At 41.8% G+C, this 19,224-nt stretch overlaps 1 protein-coding gene across 1 annotated transcript in view; it reads right to left on the bottom strand.

Annotated features, from left to right (window-relative positions):
- NCALD (neurocalcin delta) overlaps nucleotides 1–18,831 on the bottom strand; it is a 159,376-nt gene extending 140,545 nt beyond the window's left edge. Inside the window, exon 1 of the mRNA XM_075353033.1 lies at nucleotides 18,698–18,831. The gene's annotated coding sequence lies outside the window, so the exon portion shown is untranslated. The remainder of the gene's footprint in view (nucleotides 1–18,697) is intronic.
- Nucleotides 18,832–19,224: the final 393 nt, after the last annotated feature.

Below are 19,224 nucleotides of genomic sequence, written 5' to 3'. Positions count from 1 at the left end.
CCATCATCGGGCCCCGGGACCACCAAATCCCACTACCCACGGAGGGGAGAGAAAACATCTCGGCTGCTCCCTGTCATCGCTCCCGGGATCCCCGTCCAGAGCAGCGGTGGTGTCCCAACCTCACCACAACCGTGGGTGGTGTCACGGACAACATACCCAAACCCAAACCATCCCCTTTTTACTCACGGGCGAGGAGCGCCGCTCGAGCCACCGAGCAGCAGCAGCAGCGCCGGACCCGAGCGTTGGCAAGCGCAGCGCCCCGCCGCCCGCGACACTAGACACTATGATCAGTATAAATAAAAGGGTAGTCAGACAAGCCTGGATCATAGGCTTCTATATATATATATATATAGATTTCTGCTATTCCATGTATTCCCCTTCCATAGTCACTGGTGTGCATACCTTATCTCCCCATAGTGATGTTTTTTAGGTTTTTTGCACCCAGTTCAGACATAGAATGGAGTTCCAAACGTTATTCCTTAATGTTAGTAGTTTTTCGTTTGTGAACCCTCCCCAACCACACCTATTGCCAATCCACATTATACGCATATATAGCCTGGGTCTCAGCTTCCCATACACGGTAAGTTTTTTAACTGCATGAGAGGACACACACAAGCTAGGGACCCCAACGTAGAGAAATACTTTGGCGTAGTGTTGGGGCTCTTCTGCATTGATCAATTCAGTAGCTAAATTTCTCTTTATTCATATATTCATGGCAGTAATGCAGGTTCCATTTTTCACATTTCATTCTTACTAATAGCTATTGAATTTTTCATGTCAGTATTCACACAGCAGTTTCTGCTATTCCATGTATTCCCCTTCCATAGTCACTGGTGTGCATACCTTATCTCCCCATAGTGATGTTTTTTAGGTTTTTTGCACCCAGTTCAGACATAGAATGGAGTTCCAAACGTTATTCCTTAAAGCCTGGATCATAAGCCAGGAGTACTGTATAAGGTTCAGGGAGCAGACAGAGACATGGTCATTAAGAGGTATGTGGTCAGAGGCCAGGAGGTAGCATATGAGGTTCAGGTAGCAGACAGAGACATGGTAAGGAAGAGGTCTGAGGTCAGAGGCCGGGAAGTAACGTATACGGTTCGGGAAGCAGAAAGAGACATGGTCAGGAAGAGGTCAGAGGCCAGGAGGCAACGTATAAGGTTCAGGGAGCAGATGGAGACATGGTCAGGAAGAGGTCTGAGGTCAGAGGCCAGGAGGTAATGTATATGGTTCAGGGAGAAGAAAGAGACATGGTCAGGAAGAGGTCCAAGGTCAGAGGCCCGGAGATAATGAGAAAGGTTCAGGGAGCAGACAGAGACATGGTCAGGAAGAAGTCGGAGGTCAGAGGCCGGGAGGTAACGTATAAGGATCAGGGAGCAGACAGACACATGGTCAGGAAGAGGTCCAAGGTCAGAAGCCAAGATCAGATCACTTACACCAGACAGGAGCCAAGAGCACAATGAGCAAAGAAGAAGTACGACTGGCAAAGTTCAGACAGAGCAAGCCCAGTAAAGAAACAGAGCAATCACCAGGAATGAGACACATCTGTGAAGGCCCCTCCCAAAACCAGCGTAGACCCTAGTGCTGAAAGACAACCTGTCAGCAAGTGCACGACACATGGAAGTGCATTTTCAAATGCAAAATTTTCGCGAGAAAAGCATTCCATATGAAAAATGCTCCGCTCAGCGGAATCATGACGGCCTAGTCTTATATAGCGGCATTTTTGTGCAATCATTGGTGTGGTGCGATGGCCGAGGTTGCCCTTATTTGCTAAGTTCTCTGTTGCACAGAAGGGTTAAAAATAGCAAAAGTAGTAAAATAATAAAAGATGTTTAAAGCTGACACGACATAAAGTGTCCGCAGAGAGGAGGGAATTCCAGGCCTTTCTGTCAATGAAGTGTTTACATGACATCTGTAGTCTGATGGAATAACAAATGCTCTCAGCTACTCAGGATATCGATATCCCGGCTATAAATGTCCGCGGCTCTAGGAAGGCCGCGTGCTCTTTGGAAGTCGTGTCATTGGAAGTGACAGTCATGTTGGCACTAGAAGTTTTGCGGCTGAATTCCAGGAGGGGATGAAATTCCACAGGGATCCTTCTTAAAGTTACAGCCAGCGGCAGATTAACAAGCACACGTCTACCACTCTATAACACCGCAGGGGTTATTATTCACTACAAATGCCAGCAGGTCCATCCAGCCATAGAAAAAAACACCATCTCATACAAATTAGAGTCATATCCTCATATATTTTTAATCTATCACAATTTAAAGGGAATCTGTCACCAGGTTTTTGCCACCTAATCTAAAAGCAGCAAAATTTAGGGGCAGAGACCCTGATTCCAACAATGTGTCACTTACTGAGCTGCTTTCTGCAGCTTTGATAAAATCCCTGTCACACAAGGGCTACCGGGGTCCTGCCAGGTGTAAGTAGACTCCCAGCGAGTGCCAAACAACTCAAGGTACACCAGGGAAACGTTACAATGGAGGAGAGAGGAGCAGGGTCAGCTCCTAACACTCACCTGAATCTGATCCCTACACTCCCTAACATTCCTCAACAGGTCCTTCCCGCCATCGCAGGTTATGTGCCTAGACCCTTGCTGATCCTAAATTCACCAGGACTAGTGATGGCAGCACCATTCCAATAAGGTGACATGAGGTAAGTAAGACAATCAGGTGGGGAAACACACAACAATGAGTACTACAAGGTTTCTTCATCCGGAACTTCGCAGCTGCAACTGTAACAACACCACAGCTCTGCAGAGACAAGCTCCTTCAACATGGACAGCTTAGGTTTGAGCTATAGCCGACATAGGGTGGAGTGAGGGGTGGATACTTATAGCAGGAGGGAGTGGCTGCAGCTGAGATTACAACTACCTGTTAGATCACTGCAGGATAGAAATGAACCTTAACCACTTCAGTACTGGATGGAATTAAATACACTCCAACCCGAGATCACATCAGGCCATGACACATTCGTGACACAGTTTTATCAGCAAGTGAGAACTAGTAAACCTGCTGCCATATAGTTCTCCATATTATTCAGCTCTGTGTAACTCCACCCCACCACTGATTGACAGCTTTCTGCCTACACACAGTGTACAAAGAAAGCAACCAATCAGTGGTGCATGCGGGGTTACACAGTACTCAGCATTCAGAGAACTGGTACATCTGGAGAAGATAAGATAGGGATGTTATAAAAACTACAGAAAGTAGCCTAATAAATGATACATCTATGGAATCAGGGTCTCTGTCTCTACACCATGCTGCTCTGAGATGGGTTATCAAAAACCTAGTGGCAGATTCCCTTTAATAAATAAAAAAAATATCCTCTATCCACATGGTTAGGGGATAACTTGTTGATTGCTAGGGGTCCGACCACTGGGCCCCCCCGTAATCTGTTGACTTTTATTTTTCAGATTCATGAATTCTGTATAACATTAAAATAAGTAAAAATTAAGTCAACTATGTTGCTAAATCAGAGATGTCTGCAGAGAGAAAAATTACTGTATATAATCACTTATGTAAGTACTCAATCCGCACCAACCTCACCAACAACTAGGGGGCGACTCACCCATGCGATCTGCCTCATAGTGTGAGGAGCACGTCTGTAAAGTATCAGTATTATGTAAGTTATTTAACAATATGTACAGTCATGGCCAAAAGTTTTGAGAATGCTACAAATATTAATTTTTACAAAGTCTACTGCTTAAGTTTTTCTAATGGCAATTTGCATAAACTCCAGAATGTCATAAAGAGCGATCAGGTTAACAGCAATTACTTGCAAAGTCAATATTGGCTAAGAAAATGAACTTTACCCCCAAAACACATTTCAACATCATTGCATTCCTGCCTTAAAAGGAGCAGCTAACATTGTTTTAGTGATTGTTCCATTAACACAGGTGTGGGTGTTGATGAGGACAGGGCTGGCGATCAGTCAGTCATGATTAAGTAAGAATGACACCACTGGACACTTTAAAAGGAGGCTGGTGTTTGGTATCATTGTTTCTCTTCAGTTAACCATGGTTATCTCTAAAACACGTGCAGCCATCATTGTTTTGCACAAAAATGGCCTAACAGGGAAGAGTATCGCATCTGCAAAGATTGCACCTCAGTCAACAATCTATCGCATTATCAAGAACTTCAAGGAGAGAGCTTCCATTGTTGCCAAAAAGGCTCCAGGGCGCCCAAGAAGGACCAGCAAACGCCAGGACCGTATCTTAAAACTGTTTCAGCTGCGGGATGGGACTAGCAGCAGTGACAAGCTAGCTCAGCAATGGCAGCAGGCTGGTGTGAGTGCTTCTGCATGCACTGTGAGGCGGAGACTCTTTGAGCAAGGCCTGGTTTCAAGGAGGCCAGCAAAGAAGCCACTTCTCTCCAGAAAAAAACATCAGGGACCGACTGATATTCTGCAAAAGGTACAGGGAGTGGACTGCTGAGGACTGGGGTAAAGTCATTTTCTCAGATGAATCCCCTTTTCGATTGTTTGGGACATCTGGAAAACAGCTCATTAGGAGAAGAAGAAGAGGTGAGCGCTACCACCAGTCTTGTCTCATGCCAACTGTTAAGCATCCTGAACGATTCATGTGTGGGGTTGCTTCTCAGCCAAGGGAATCTGCTCACTCACAGTCTTGCCTAAAAACACAGCCATGAATAAAGAATGGTACCAGAATGTCCTCCAAGAGCAACTTCTCCCAACTGTCCAAGAGCAGTTTGGCACCCAACAATGCCTTTTCCAGCATGATGGCGCACCTTGCCATAAAGCTAAGGTGATCACTAAATGACTCATGGAAAAAACATAGAGATTTTGGGTCCATGGCCTGGAAACTCCCCAGATTTTAATCCCATTGAGAACTTGTGGGCAATCATCAAGAGACGAGTGGACAAACAAAAACCAACAAATTCTGGCAAAATGCAAGCATTGCTTATGCAAGAATGGACAGCTATCAGTCAGGATTTGGTCCAGAAGTTGATTGAGAGCATGCCAGGGAGAATTGCAGAGGTCCTGAAGAAGAAGGGTCAACACTGCAAATATTGACTTGCTGCATTAACTCATTCTAACTGTCAATATAACCTTTTGGTACTCATAATATGATTGCAATTATATTTCTGTATGTGATGTAAACATCAGACAAACACAATTAACCCCTTCACGACCGGACGATTTTTCGCTTTCCGTTTTTATTTTCGCCATTCTTTTTCTGAGAGACGTAACTTTTTTATTTTTCAGTCAATATGGTCATGTGAGGGCTCATTTTTTTGCGGAACGAGCTGTACTTTTAAATGAAACCATAAGTTTTACCATATAGTGTACTGTAAAACGGCAAAAAAATTCCAAATGCAGAAAAATTGCAAAAAAAAAGTGCAATATTGTTTTTGAGATATTTTAATCACTGTGTTCACTATATGGTAAAACTGATGTGTGGGTGTGATGCCTCAGGTCAGTGCGAGTTCATAGACACCAAACATGTATAGGTTTACTTTTATATAAGGGGTTAGAAAAAAATCGGACGTTTGTCCGAAAAAAGTGGCGCACGTTTTACACCATATTCCGCAAAAGTTGTGGCGACAAAAAAACGTCGTTTTGGCGTTTGGAATCTTTTTGCCGCTACGCCGTATACTGATCAGATTAATTGATTTTATATTTTGATAGATCGGGCGTTTCTGAACGCGGCGATACCAAATGTGTGTATATTTTTTATTTTTTTAACCCTTTAATTTTCAATGGGGCGAATGGGGGGTGATTTGAACTTTTAGGTTTTTTTGTTTTTTTTTTTAATTTTTTAAAACTGTTTTTTAACTTTTTTTTTTATTTTACTAGTCCCCCTAGGGGGCTATTGCGATCAGCAATCCGATCGCTCTGCACTATCTGCTGATCACAGCTACATAGCTGTAAACAGCAGATACGCTCACTTTCCTTTTCACTGTGCCGCGGGCACAGCGAAAGTGAAAGCAATTCATGTGTAGTACAGGAGTCTTCACATGACCCTGTGCTACCATGACAACTACTGGAAGTCACGTGATCGCGTCACGTGACTTCCGGTATCGGGCGGTAAGTAAAGGTTTACCGCGATCACGCTTATAATGGCGCTGTCACATATTGACAGCGCCATTTAAGGGGTTAAACGGCACGAGCAGATAACGATTCTGCTCGTGCCTAGCAGGCACACATCTCAGCTGTGAAAATCAGCTGAGATATGCGCCGATCGCAGCATGCTGCCGCCGGCAGACCGCGGGCAGTAACATTATGACCGCTAGGACGTAATTTTACGGCCCGCGGTCGTTAAGGGGTTAAAAACCAGAGGGCAACAGATCATGTGAAAATATAATTTTGGTGTCATTCTCAAAACTTTTGTCCATGACTGTATTCAGAATAAAACAAGAAATTAAAATGCTGACGTTCAACTGCTGCCTATATTCTGAACCCAATTTATAAGCTACAAACGCCTATATCTAGCGTCATAACTAATAACAGGATTTATCGCAGGGAAGCTGATTTCAGCGATATATGATGACCCCAAAATATTCCTCCAGTACAAGCACAAGTGCATCGCAAAAAATCAGAATATCATCAAAGAGTTAATTTATTTCAGTAATTCAATACAACAAGGTAAACGCATATATTATATAGAGTCATTAAACACAGAGGGATCTATTTGTTTATATTACATAGAGTCATTACACACAGAGGATCTATTCCTATATATTATATAGAGTCATTAGACACAGAATAATCTATTCCTTTATATTATATAGAGTCATTACACACAGAGGATCTATTCCTATATATTATATAGAGTCATTAGACACAGAATAATCTATTCCTTTATATTATATAGAGTCATTACACACAGAGGGATCTATTCCTATATATTATATAGAGTCATTACACACAGAGGGATCTATTCCTATATATTATATAGAGTCATTACACACAGAGGAATCTATTCCTATATATTATATAGAGTCATTACACACAGAGGGATCTATTTCACTTGTTTATTTCTGTTAATGTTGATGGTTATGGCTTACAGCCAATGAAAACCCAAAAGTCATTATCTGAGAAAATTAGAATAATTACCACAAAACACCTGCAAAGGCTTCCCAAGCATTTAAAATGGTCCCTTAGTCTGGTTCAGTAGGCTACACAATCATGGAGAAGATTGCTGATGTGACAGATGTCCAGAAGGCAGTCATTGACACACTCCAAAGGAGGGTAAGCCACAAAAGGTCACTGCTAAAGAACGTGGGTGTTGTTCACAGAGTGCTGTATCCAAGCATATTAATGGAGAGTTGAGTGGAAGGAAAAAGTGTGGTAGAAAAAGGTGCACAAGCAAGCGGGATAACCGCAGTCTTGATAGGATTGTTAAGAAAAAGACATTCAAAAATTTGGGGGAGATTAACAATAAATTAACTTGTATTATCTTATTCTTAATGACAGGAGGACATATAACTCTACCCTATTTTGACATCTAGGGTATTCCTAAAAACCGAGAAAAGCGAGGCTTATTGTAGCTAATTCTATAGTTCGATACATTTTTCTTTTTTTGCTTCGAATAATATAATAACCATGTTCCATATATAACTGTTTTTTATACATGTCTTACATGGAGCATGCAGTATTCCCATGACCGGCGCTTAATTTAGTCTCCCTGTGTATATCAATTCCAGCAAATCTATATAAAAAAGTCACCAATACATAGATGAGCGCCAATCCCCCAACTGTAAATGATATCATTTCTGACAGACTGCCCTGCAGAAAGATTTCGGCGGCACCGGTTTAACACCGCTCACCTCTGTATAAAATATTTCCTATAGTCACAGGCGTCAATGGAAAATTCCCATTGATGTATATTTTCTGCTTATTATTATTATTGCAACAGGCAAAAGCCATTCTCGTATATGAACACAGAAGCAATCGACAGGTTAATCCATGAGCGAACATTGGCTAAGGCTATGTGTGCACACTGCAGAAGTGTCCTGCACCAAAAAACGCACCTTGTAGCAAAAAAACGCACCAAAAAATGCATGCGTTTTTTCGTGTTTTTGGTGAGTTTTTAGTGACTTTTTTGTCGTGCAGTTTTTTGTGAAATCAATGGCTGGAAGGGTTAAAAAAAACGCAGGAAAAAAATGCACTAACAATTGACATGCTGCAGATTTTTTTTCTGCACCCAAAACTACAAGGAAAAAATAAGCAATGTGCGCACTGCAGTTCAGAAATCTCTTTGTTTTTGCTGGTATAAGGCTTTGTGCCCATGTTGCTTTTTTGTGTGCTTCTTTTCTGCACATAAAAAGCATGTTTTGGCAGAAAAAAAGCAGCTGAAAAAACTCACATTTTTTTATTGCATTTGCGCGTTTTTTCAGTTGCCTTTTTCCTGCTTTTTGTGCTTTTTTTTAGTCATGGCAATTGCAGGGGTTCAGGCATTGTATCCCCGCAATTACTGCGGAGTGTCTGGCTGATGTTACAGCCAGGACCCGGCTCTCACTGTCAGGAACGGAGCCCGCTCTCGGTAGTTTACCCACTGAATGCTGCAATCAATGCGATCACAGCATTCAGGAGGCAGAGAGAGGGATCTCTTACCTCTCCCTGGCGATTGGGTCCCTGTAATATGATCACAGGGACCCGATCGTTGCTATGGTAACCCTGGGTTGTCACCATGACGACCCCAGGTTACTGAGCTACAGAGAGCCTCACACGCCATGCTGTATGCACGGAGAGTGAGGGGAAGAGCTGCGCTATAATCCCCTGCAGTGATAAAGCATTGCACAGGATTATAGAATAGCAGTAAAAAAACGCAGAAAAAATTGACATGCTGCTGCTTCTTTTTCAGCAACAAAATCTGCAAGGAAAAAAGAAGCAACGTGCGCACAGCAGGTCAGGATTCTCATGGACTTAGCTGGGATGCTTTTTCCTTGCTTTTATCGATTAAAATCTGCAAGGAAAAATGCAACAAAAATGCAACGTGTGCGCACAGCCTAAGGATAGACATGCAGATATGGGCAACAAAATCTGCTACCTAACCAAATCTGCAACCTAACAAACTCAGCTTGCACACACAGCCTAAACTGGATACAATTGTAGCAAATGCAAGGGATGTAAACCAGCACGCTCCTGTGCATTAACAGCATGAAGGGGTGTTGAAAATAGTGACAAATTGAAAGACTAAAGGCTCCGTTACACGCATCGATTTATCGTGTGATCGCACCCGCCCCCATCGTTTGTGTGTTACGGGCAATTTGTTGCCCGTGTCGCACAAAGTCGGTCACCCTTGTCACACGTACTTACCTTCCAAACGACCTCGCTGTGGGCGGCGAACATCCACTTCCTGAAGGGGGAGGGACATGCGGCGTCACAGCGACGTCACACAGCGGCCGCCCAATCGAAGCAGAGGGGTGGAGATGACCGGGACGTAACTTCCCGCCCACCTCCTTCCTTCCTCATTGCCGGCGGCTGCAGGTAAGCTATAGGTTGTCGTTCCCGGGGTGTCACACATAGCTCTGTGTGCTGCCTGAAACGATTAACAACCTGCGTCCTCCACAATCAACGATTTTTTAAAAATGAATGATGTGTCAACGATGGACGATAAGGTATTTTCCATCGTTAACAGCTGTTCGTTGGTGTCACACGCAACGACGTCACTAACGATGAGGATGTGCATCACGGAATCCGTGACCCCGGCGATATATCGTTAGATACGTCGCTGAGTGTAACGGGGCCTTAAGGTTATCTTCACACTCTGCGTTTTTGCTGGGGTTTTTTTCTGCAGCAAAACCTGCTTTCATCGCAGTAAAAAGCTGCTTCCAAAAAGCAGGTTTTGCTGCATTTTTCATCCGCCTTTTTGGTTTGTCATTTGTCTACAGTACATGTATAAATAAAGTTAGGCCTAATACACACGGCGAGAAAAATGGTTCCAGTAGAATACGATAAAAAAAAACAAAAAAAAAAAATCGCATTCCACTTGGACCAATATTACTCTATGGGGCAGCACCCATGAGCTATTATTTTCTCAGCCCTAATCGGACTTAGAAAACAGTTGCAGCATGCTGCGGGTGCAATGCGATCCTGTTTCACTCGCACCCATTCAAGTCTATGGGGTGAGAGAAAAATCGAACTGCACTCACATTACACCGGTGTACCGCAAGTGCAGGGCAAGAATGGCAATAGCCGGCAACGTAGGAAAGAGGGAGATAAATCCCTCCCTCTCCACCTCAGCGCCGGCCCACCCCTCCTCAGCGCCGGCCTTTCCCTCTGCAGCACCAGCCCTCCCCTCCACAGCTGTGGTCTGATCGCAGGATCGGACCACAGTCGCATGACACTCGGCTCCTGCTGTGCTGCGAGCGTGTGCCGAGTGTCATGCGAAGACTTGCACATAACCCCGTGTGGCCTCAGCCTTAGCTTCATTTACCCCAAAAGCAGCAAAAAAACTCAGCTGCATTTTTAAATCTCATTGCTTTCAAAGGTGAAAAACTGCAGCAAAAATGCTGAAAGAACTGACATTCTGCTTCTTTCAAAAACGCAGCAGTTTTCAATCAGGAAAAAAAAATAATCATGTCCATGAGATTTCTGAAATCTAGCAGCTTTTTTTTTTAGCATAAAACGCATGAAAAAAAAATGGAATAAAGCAAAGTGTGAACACAGCCTAAACTATAAACCACTAACTCCAAACAGAAGAAATATTGGAATATTGCGATATTTTGGAACGACAAACTCTAAAGGGACGTTCACTCCGGTGCGGACGACGTCCAGAACCCACCGAGCAAATGTCACTTGTACAAAAGCAAAACAGATACATTTATAAGGGAACATCATCGTCAGGGAACGTGCTGTACACAAAGGCTTGTTAATAGAATAGGTGTAAGATTACATATTTAATAACCACAAACATTTACTTTCATTAGATCAGCGAGCGATAGAGGCATAAAAGCCAAATATTGATTGCTGGCTATTGTTCCTACACATCACACAATCACATATCCATTCACTCATGAGAACTATCAAATATATAATGTTATAACCACGAAGTCCGGAGCCTCAGAATCTGAGCAAGAAGTGAGGCGGGCGGATTAAAGGGAACCCGGCATCAGATTCATGCTGCCCGAACCACATGGATCTGACATCGGGTGCATGATTGAGCCAGGTATGTTTTACTGTAAAACACTGACCGGGGATGATGTGTCTCGCTTCCTGTGACGACTGACGTGTGCACATAGGGATGGGCATTGAGCGAGGCAGCTCCCCTCTACTTGGATTCTGGCTGGGAGTCTGTATATCCTAAACTTGCGGCCATGTGACCCCCTTTCCCTGCTCTGACACCAGAACATCCTTACAGTGCACATGATGTGAGGACTTACAAGTCTGCAGTCACATAGAGCGACACACAGAGAGACTATTATCTGCGGCCACCACCGGTGGGCTCTTGTATACAGCATTCTAGAATACTGTAAATAAGAGCCCAGGCCACTGTGTAGAACGTAAAAAACACTTTTATATACTCACCCGTGGGGCGGTCCATTCCGATGGGTGTTGCTGCTCCCGGTCTGTCGCCTCCTCTATGCAGACGTTGCCGGCCTCCTTCTTCTGAGGCCCATACACATTACGCGTCCTATGTCATCCACACAGGCCGGCATTGAGGTCCTGCGCAGGCACACTTTGATCTGTCCTGCTCAGAACAGATCAAAGTATTGTACTGCTCATGTGCGGGCGGTCTTTAACCTTTCCTCGCGCCAGAGCATTACAGTACTTTGATCTGCCCTCAGCAGGACAGAGAGAAGTGCGCCTGCGCAGGACCGCAATGTTGTCCTGTGTGGATGACATAGAACAAGTCATCCACAGTGGGCTGGGAAGAATGAGGACAGAAATCGCTGCAAAGAGGAGGCACCGGACCTCAGAGCAGCGACACCCAGCGGACTGAGCCACCCTACAGGTAAGTATTATAAAGCTCTTTTTATGTTATACAGTGCAGCCTGGGCTCTTATATACAGTATTCTGGAACACTGTATATAAGGGCTCACTGGTGGTGGCCGCAGCTTATAGTCATCAAATCTGGTAACAGGAGCCCTTTAAAGGGAACCTGTCACCACTTTTTTGGCATCTACGCCATCCACAGTCGCCAGCATTGAGGTCCTGCGCAGGTGCATTTTCATCTGCCCTGGGCAAAGCAGATCAAAGTATTGTAGTGCGCCTGCGCATGACCGGTGAGTGTATGACGTAAGATGTGTCGTGCATACAGGCTTCAGGAGGAGGACGAAGATGGCCGAAAGAGGCGACGCTGGCACCGGACAACGGAGACGTCCATATGACCCAACTCCACCGCAGTGCGACTGTTAGGTGAGTATTATAAAGTGTTTTTTATGTTCTACACAGCGGCCTGGGCTCTTATATACAGCATGTTACAATGCAGTATATAAGAGCCCACTGGTGGTGGCCGCAGTTTATAGGATAAAAAATGGTCACAGGTTCCCTTTAAAGTATCTGGACCCTTTAATGGGCATTATTTTCATATTGTATTGTATATCTTTTAGGCTCAATATATTATTCCAAATGGATATATACGAACCCAATTCTCATTCTGTATCTAGCAATGTGCTGGGAGGTGTACGGCCTTAGACAAATGGTGCAAAATTTTGAACTAAACCAATTTGAAATAAAATATGTTTTTAGCTCAAAATACATACATTAAATGATACGTAGCACAGAGTGGTGCCAAGTAGAGATGAGAGGACACCAACTTTAAAGTTCAGGGTTTGTACTGAACATAGACTTTATAAAAAAGATCAGTGTTTGGGTTCGGAGTTCTGGTGCTTTACACATGAAAACCACTGGATCGAGCATCGCTGTGCTCGGGTACACTCGGTGCTCAGCCCGGTGTGAGACGCTTGTGGTGTTTAATTGGCTCACATAGGGGATAACAACAGCGTGATCTGATGGTAACGTCTAAATCCCAGTGGATAGAGGGATAGAGAGATGGATGGATGGATGGATGGATCGATCGATAAATAGCAAGATAGATGGACAGATGGATGGATAGATAGGTAGATGGATGGATGAATAGATAAATACCTAGATGGATGGATGAATAGATATATGGATGGATGGATGGATGGATGGATAGAAGATAGAGAGATGGATAGATAGATGGATGAATGAATAGATAAATAGCTAGATAGATGGACAGCTGGATGGATAGATAGGTAAATTGATAGATAAATAGAAAATAGAGAGATGGATAGATGGAGGAGAGATAATTTTGGCATCTCTTGTTTACTTCTAGGATGTGCCGTCAGGTAATTTCGGGCTCTCTCCTTCCCGTTATCTATCACACTCCAGCTGTGGATATAGCCCTGTGTGTTTCTATTGCAGACCATGGTGTGTAGGAATCAATACCATCCTCCTCATCAATGCAGAACATCACAAAAAGGAGGATCAATCTTTCAGGCTATAATGAGGGATTGTAATGTGGTCACTCGGCCGGAGGACACTACACCCCAAACCTCAGAGCAGACACTACACAACTTGATTTTGAAAATGTTATGTAACAACCAATGATCATGTCATTAACGCTCCCACAGGAGAAATCACCACATACCCGAAATTTGTAATGACCAATTTGTAAATCTATGTACGGCGGGGCTCATCCACACCCCAACGCCTTCATTTCACTCATCATTATTTATATGTATCAGGGGACCGCATGGATTCTTACCCTGGTTATTTGGAAATAGATGTATCAGATAGAGCTGAATAGAAATATAGATCTCACCTTAACGTCTATGTGATTTTAGAGGTAAATACAATAGGTTGAAATAAAGAGGGATATTAGATAGAGAGATAGATCGATTAATAGACAGACATTATATTGTCCAGACACCATATTAACTACAGTATGTTTGCAAACTACTAACACACAGATATAAGCCCCCCGAGCCCCCGAACATCTGCAGTGTCCGACCACTGTGTACTCAATGTACATACACCAATATGAGATAGAAGGTGAACAACACATAAATGGATATAAATAAGTAGATAGACAGTAAGATTGATAGATAGATAGATAGATAGATAGATAGAGGGATAGATAGATAGATAGATAGATAGATAGATAGATAAAGGATAGATAGAGGGATAGATAGATAGAGGGATAGATAGATAGAGGGATAGATAGATAGATAGATAGATAGATTAATAGATAGATAGATAGATAGATAGATAGAGGGATAAAGGGATAGATAGATAGATAGATAGATAGATAGAGGGATAGATAGATAGATAGATAGATAGATAGATAGATAGAGGGATAAAGGGATAGATAGATAGATAGATAGATAGAGGGATAAAGGGATAGATAGATAGATAGATAGATAGATAGAGGGATAAAGGGATAGATAGATAGATAGATAGAGGGATAGATAGATAGATAGATAGATAGATAGATAGATAGATAGATAGATAGATAGATAGAGGGATAGAGGGATAGATAGAAAGATAGATAGATAATAGATAGAGGGATAGATAGATAGATAGGGAGATAGATAGATAATAGATAGAGGGATAGATAGGGAGATAGATAGATAGAGGGATAGATAGATAGATAGATAGATAGATAGAGGGATAGATATAGATAGATAGATAGATAGATAGATAGAGGGATAGATAGATAGAGAGATAATAGATGGATAGATAGATAGATGGATAGATAGATAGAGGGATAGATAGATAGATAGATAGATAGATCGATAGATATGGGGCAGCACGGTGGCTCAGTGGTTAGCTCTGCAGTCTTGCAGCGCTGGGGTCCTTGGTTCAAATCCCACCAAGGACCTCATCTGCAACATCTGCAAGGAGTTTGTATGTTATCCCCATGTTTGTGTGGGTTTCCTCCGGTTTCCTCTCACACTCCAAAAACATACTCATAGGGAACCTAGATTGTGAGCCCCAATGGGGACAGTGTTGCCAATGTATGTAAAGCGCTGCGGAATTAACAGCGCTATATAAATGAATAATTATTATTATTATATTATTATATCAATAAATAGATAATAACTAGATAGGTAATTGATAGATAGATAATTGATAGACAGATAGATAATTGATAGATAGATCGATAGATAGATAGAGGGATAGATAGAGGGATAGAAAGACAGATAGATACATGGATCGAGATAGATAGATAGATACAGGTAGATGTGCAAATTTATGTGTTCCTTTGGGCTTTTCCCATATTTCACCTTTCTGGTATTCGGTGTGCTGCTGGTAGGATTTGGGTCTTCTCTTCCGATCGGTGGGGACCCTAGAGCAGACCCCCCCACACACACATATGACATGTCTATGGCAGTGACCCCATTTGCCATCACTTTTAAAGGATTCTTATATGAACCCTAAATTTCTAGGGATTTATTCTCGTTTATGTTCCCTACCTCCGTTGTGTTGTGCTGTTATTCTACCATGATTGCGTGTGGACATGGACATAGCAGTGCCCGGTATCAGATATACAGAGCTGAGTTTGTCAGCAGAGGTGTTTGCCATATACTTATGTATTATCGTGGATTAAACCGATGCTTCATTATCTTCACTCAGAGTGTTATCATGATGCAGAAAATTACCCATCTATATTTATCTGCCTCTGACATAGGCCGGGATTAGTATACTTAGCATAGATAAATCCTGTTCTCCCAGGCACAAATCAAATCCATGCTGAAAAAGGGAGTTACTGCATCTCATAAGCAAATATTAGACTGTAATATTGTAATATAATGTACATAAGGCAGTCCTGGCTGTGGTGGTGGCAAGCCTCGCCAGCTGGCACAGTGCTATCTACAGTCATAAGTAAAGTTCCTGTGGTTAACATTTAGCTTTATGTTTATTTTTCTGGCTCTATGTGACAAACAACAGCTGAACTGACACAGAAAAGCCCCAGTGATCAGCAGCAGTCTCTTCACCCAACATTGCATCATGTACCTATCACATATATCACATACCACCCACATCACAGGTCACAACTACTTACACTTCAATTCTGCAAGAAAACCTAAGAGGACAACCCAGGAAATAATCCATTACAGACAATATCATATAGTGGCCAATCTGTGCTGCCCAGCACTCTGAAAGTGACATCTAATCTATGAATGCAGCATAGTCATGCGTGGGTGCATATATATCACTACTTGCAACATACTGACAATAGTGGACAATAAAGTATCACTGCTCTGATACATTAATTCAAAATGCATCTTTTTTTGAGGGGGGGGCAAACTAATAGGGGCACAAAACAGTATTTTGTAGATAGTGCACAATATAGTATAATTCAGGAGCCATTCAGTGCTGTATGGGTGTAATATGTAGAGTAAAAATATGATATGGATGTAGTGTAGAAAAACATGCAATATCATGACAAATCTACAATGAAGTGTCACTTTATACTAGTGCACTGTCACTTTATATTAGTGCAGTGCAATGCTGTATAAATACAATATACCGTACATATTATTTGGCTTTATGTTGGTGTAACATAGTTTTTTTCATCAGCAAAAATCTGTATAATATGGATACTGAACAATGTAGTCATATATTATCATGTAGGGTACAATATATAGAGTAAAATGCAGAATGTAGAACTCCATGCAATGCACTGACAAATGTACAATGAAGTATCACTTTATATTAATGCATGCAATGCTACATAAATGCAGTCTATGGTTCAAAATAGCATTGGTATTAGCACAAAGTGCGCAAAATAGTAAGATGTAAGAGCCATTCAATGCTATATGGATATAATACATGGAGTAAAAATGCAGAATGGATGCAATGTAAAGCTGTACAATTGCAGTATACATTGTATTTGGCTTTATCTTGGTGTAAAATAAAGCAAAAATCAGTGGCTATTGCACAATATAGTCATGTATTATCATGTAGGAGCCATTCTGTGCTGCATGGATATAATATGTAGAGTAAAAATGCAGAATATAGAACTCCATATAATATGCAAACAAATGTATAATGAAGTATCACTTTATATTGGTGCATACAATGCTATATAAATTATATAAATGCAGTCTATGGTTCTCTTAGTGCAAAATAGCACAAAGTGGATAGAGCATAAAATAGTAAAATGTATATGGATATCATATATAGAGGAAAAATGCAGAATGTAGACCAGACATAAAGGAATAATGAAGTATCACTTTATATTAGTGCATACAGTGCTATATAAATGCAGTCTATGGTTCTTTTAGTGCAAAATAGCACAACATGGATAGTGCACAAAATAGTAAAATGTATATACAGATAGTAAAAATGCAGAATATAGAACTCCATATAATATACACACAAATGTATAATGAAGAATCACTTTATATTGGTGCATACCATGCTATATAAATGCAGTCTATGGTTCTTTTAGTGCAAAAAGCACAAAATGGATAGTGCACAAAATAGTAAAATACATATGGATATAATACAGATAGTAAAAATGCAGAACATAGAACTCCATATAATATACAGACAAATGTATAATGAAGTATCACTTTATATTGGCGCATACAATGCTATATAAATGATATAAATGCAGTCTATGGTTCTCTTAGTGCAAAATAGCACAAAGTGGATAGTGCATGAAATAGTAAAATGTATATGGATATAATATATAGAGGAAAAATGCAGAATGTAGACCTGACATAAAAGGAATAATGAAGTATCACTTTATATTAGTGCATACAGTGCTATATATGGTTCTTTTAGTGCAAAATAGCACAACATGGATAGTGCACAAAATAGTAAAATGTATATACAGATAGTAAAAATGCAGAATATAGAACTCCATATAATATACGGACAAATGTATAATGAAGTATCACTTTATATTAGTGCATACAATGCTATATAAATGCAGAATATAGAACTCCATGTAATGCACTGTTAAATGTACCATAAAGTGTCACTGTATATTTGTGCATGCAATGCTACATATTTGGGTTTCTTTTGGTGCAAACAGTATTGGCACCAGCACTAAGCAGTCACAGTACTGGATATAGTATAATGTAGGTGCCATACAGTGCTATATGGATATAATACAGAGAGTAAACATGCTGAATGTAGAACTCCATGCAATATACTGACAAATGTGTGTCAATGGGTGTCACTGTATATTAGTGCATGCAATGCTACTTATTTGGGGTTTTTTTTGTGCAAATTGTATTGGCACCAGCACAAAACAGTCCCAGTGCAGGATATAGTGTAATGTAGGGGCCATAGAGTGCTATATGGATGTAGTATACAGTACCAATGCTGCATTATACTTCTATATAACTCATGTAGTGAATCGAATGCATGGTGTCCTCTGCCTGGTAATATTGTTCAACATGTGGGATATATTTTGCTACATTGAAATGAATATGTAACAACATGGAAGTAACAGCTATGGGGAGTCACACCTGGGGCAGATAATGCAACATTGGTAGCAGAAGTATCCAGATACATTTCTAATAGAATCTGGAGGTTTCCTTCCTGAGTGCTGCACTGAATCACACTCCTCCAGCATGGGCTGTGCAGGAGGAGTGCACTGTACTCACTTCCTTGTGCTGCAATCTGACAATCTGCAGAAAGTACAGTGGATCTCACCCCCTGGTACAAGTGCTGAAAGTTCTGCTGGTTCTATAGAAAGGAGCAAACAGGAATATGGTGGAAGCAGTGTGTGCAGGGTTCTTACCAGATGCAATGGTGGTCAGATAGTTAATAGTCCATTCTCCTGCAGACAATGAGGAGCCTGAGCAGCCAGTCCTCCTGCTCCACCATGCAGCTCTCTCTGGGCTGTGGGCTTTCTGCTCAGGCTCTGCCTCCAGTTGACGTCAAATTCACTGTCATATAAGCCAAGAGAGCACTGGTTGTCTTAGCAACTCCATGGCTGCTGTGAGATGATTCCAGTAGGGTCATCCTTCATATTGTGAGCACAGACCCTCCAGCCTCCTCTCCATAGAGGATCATGGGCTGCTCCTCACAACTTCTGCACTTTCTAAGAATGGGAATATTATTTGTTGCTTTGCAGATTTTTTTTTAGGAACTACTGTTGCTGGTTATGGGAATGGACGAAAGGGGGGCTGCAAAGAGGATAATCTGCATGGCAGGCAGCGGAGAGGGGGGTGCATTGTGTCCAGTGTGTGCTATAACAATGGGGGTCTGCTAGGCAACTGGTCAAAGATCTACTGGGGGGAAAAATGCATCCAGAGAACGGGGGAG

The sequence above is a fragment of the Anomaloglossus baeobatrachus genome, chromosome 6 (genome assembly GCF_048569485.1).
Source record: "Anomaloglossus baeobatrachus isolate aAnoBae1 chromosome 6, aAnoBae1.hap1, whole genome shotgun sequence".
Classification (NCBI taxonomy): domain Eukaryota; kingdom Metazoa; phylum Chordata; class Amphibia; order Anura; family Aromobatidae; genus Anomaloglossus; species Anomaloglossus baeobatrachus.
Note: the sequence above shows the minus strand (reverse complement) of the source record. Positions and strands in the feature narration are given on the sequence as shown.